This window comes from Tupaia chinensis, unplaced genomic scaffold (assembly GCF_000334495.1).
Source record: "Tupaia chinensis unplaced genomic scaffold, TupChi_1.0 Scaffold140308_1, whole genome shotgun sequence".
Lineage (NCBI taxonomy): Eukaryota > Metazoa > Chordata > Mammalia > Scandentia > Tupaiidae > Tupaia > Tupaia belangeri.
In genome coordinates, this window is record NW_006200185.1 from 585763 (window position 1) to 589118 (window position 3356).

The window sequence follows — 3356 nt, forward strand, 5'->3', positions numbered from 1 at the left end:
AAAAACCACAATGAGATACCACCTAACCCCTGTCAGAATGGCAAAGATTAAGAATATAAACAGTGATAAGTGTTGGTGGGGATGTGGTGAAAAGGGAACCCTCCTACACTGTTGGTGGGAATGTAAACTAGTTCAACCACTGTGGAGAACAATATGGAGGTTCCTCAAAGATCTACAAATAGAACTACCATTTGATCCAGCAATCCCACTTCTGGGTATCTACCCAAAGGACAGGAGGATGCTCAGTTGGAAAAGCGCTTGCACATAAATGTTTATTGCAGCATTATTCACGATAGCCAAGACATGGAAGCAACCCAAATGTCCACAAACAGATGAATGGATTGAAAAAGTGTGGCACATATATTCTATGGAATACTACCCAGCCATAAAAAACAAGACCCTGATATTTGATAGAAAGTGGTTGGATATGGAGGATCTATTGCTGAGTGAAGTAACCCAAGATATGAAAGAAAGATATTGTATGTATCCACTTAATATATACTCACTATCCGCACTCTATGGTAGAGATAGAAATATTGGAGGGCATAAAAGTAGTGAAAATAGTTCATGATGATAAGACAGTGTGGAATGGGGTGGGAGAATAGAAGAGTATAGAGAAATATAGCAAGAGAACAAATAGAGAGGCATGACGTAAGTGGGACACAGATATGTTTTATTACCTGTTGATGATGACATGTATAGTTTTCTCAACTGGATTGGTCTGAGAAGTATTTCATGTTGGGTAAAGCCTTTTTACAAGCAAAATGATAAATAGTAATTGACTGTTTATAAAATAATTGGAATAATAATAATAATCAGGAAAAAATGAAAAGCTATTGGATGATGAGGATAGGGATTTTAATGTCTCTGTATTGACTGATATGCATGGTATTCCTTCTGGTAAAGGAAATGTAATGCACTGTAAAGTCGTACATGATTCAATGTAATATAAATAAGATTATGATAATTAATTAATTAATTAAAAGGAAAAAATAAATAATAAAAACTTCAGCCTGGGAGAATTATGCCCTTCTGAATCATTTACCCAACTTGTCATCACTCTTGTCTTTTAAGATTCCTCTTAAGAGGGTCAAGAGTGTAATGGACAATCATCTGTTCAAGGAGCAAAGAAACACCAGGCAGAATGATTTGGCCTCATAGTTCCCTTCTTATCTGCTCAAACACCTATAGACAAGTAACACAGCTTGCAAAAATTAGACTGAGCACTTGGTGCAATACAAATACACACTACAATTAAGCAAACACTGTATTCAATTACTGTATGTCCAAAAGAATAGAGAGAACACATTATTATTTTCTTTTTTCTTTTCTTTTCCTTTTTTTCTTTTTTATTAATATGTAATCACTATATATCTTTACAGCATACAAAAAGGCTTTTCCCAGCATGAATACTGTACATATCAGAGATATTATTATGTACATTATCAACAGGTAACTTATTATTTTTGTTTCTGTTAGAGGTTTTATTTCCTCTCATCTTCTTCTTCCCTCCCAGTAGTACCCACTGCCTCCTATACTGTTTCTAATATCTTCAAAAAATGTGGCACATGTACACTATGGAATACTACTCAGCCATAAAGAACAATGAGACCTTGACATCTATATAAAGTGGACTAATATGGAAGATTTAATATCAAGTGAAGCAAGCTAGACTGTGAAAGACAGGCATTGTATGTCCCTGCTTAATATGTTTTGAATGTCTGCTCTCTATGGCAGAAACTGAAAGATTGGGAGGTATAATAGCAGAGACAACACATTTTGCTTCATGGTCAAGATTTGGTCAATGAATTATCCATATTTGAGATGGTATAATTAAGTTAATAAGTTGTTTGATGGAAAAGAACAATACAAATTTTGTTATGAATAGATCCCAAATTCTAGGTTTTTCACTTATTGGTTGGATCACCTACTGGATAATTGCTTCCAAGCCTTGGTTTTTCTACCTGAAAAACAGTCCTCATTCTTATCCTATAACAATAGTACCTATATCATAAGTTTATATGAAAATTAAATAAACTGATTAACTCCTTACTAAAATAACTAGCACATAGTGAACACTCAATGAAAATACATCTTCTCTTTCTTCTTTCTCCAGAAGTCCCAGAGCAATCATCTAAAGACAAATAGTTCTATGGAAAAGTCCCAAAGCAAAGCTCATGATTGAATAATATAGAAATTCAGACACTTGAGTTCAGGGGAAAATGTTAGGATCTAATGAAGACATGGCTTTTTTTTCTTTTAAGCTTTTTGCCATAGGGAGCATGCACTCACTGGAGAGATACAGAGAGAGATAATGACACAGTGAGAGGGAAAGTGAGAAATCACCCCCCAGGGGGATGGCCACACCGTAATCCCTTCTTCTCCATTCCCCTCCTGGGATTTAGGGCATCTATGCACACATGCCCAGTATGCTTTTCAAGTCTCCAGTTCCAGGACTTGAACCACAGTTGGTCATGTTGTTGGAGTGTAGCACTATAACTACTATACCACCTGCTGGCCTCAACTTATGACATTCTGATGCAAACACTTGTGGAAGAGGGGAGAAACCAGGATTTTGAGTTCCCTGAGAAGTAAGAAAGTAGTGAGAAGCCAGGAGTCATGCATGTGTAACCTGGGTTAAAGTACTAGTCTTGATATTTGCCAATTGTTATTTTTTCTGGACCTCCATTTCCTCACCTGTAATATGGGGATGATAAGAATTTATAAATCAGGAGTCTATTGTGAAGACTAAATAACATATTCAGGGTTCTTGGATATGGCAAGAGTTCAATATACAGTAGTTATGATTATTAATATTCTTGGGATTAACAAGTCTTGAAAAAAAGAATGGGTTAGTAGTCCATAGTGCATATGTGCCACACATTTTCAACCCTAGCATTTGATATAAAGTGGATGAATATGGAAGACGTACTTCTAAGTGAAGCAAGTCAGACTATAAAAGAGAGACATTGTTTGTCCCCACTTAATATATACTGAATGTCTGCACTCTAAGGCAGAAAGTGAAAGATCAGAAGGCATAAAACCTAGAGAGCATTTAGAAGAAAAATAGAGAGGCAAAGAATTAATGGGACAAGGGAACCAGCAGTTAGCGTAATGGCTATGTTGCTGGACTCCCACATAGTCGACTGCAGTTCGCGTCCCGGACCTGGAGGCTTAAAACTCATGCTGGGCGCGTGTGCGTGCGTGCTCAAGATCCCGAGAGGAGAATGGAGGAGAAGGGATTGTGGCGTGACTGTCCCCCCTGGGGGGTGATTTCTCGCTTTCTGTCTCTGTCTCTCTCTCTCTCTGTCTGTCTGGCGAGTGCACACGCCCTATAGCGAAAACCTCTCCAAAAA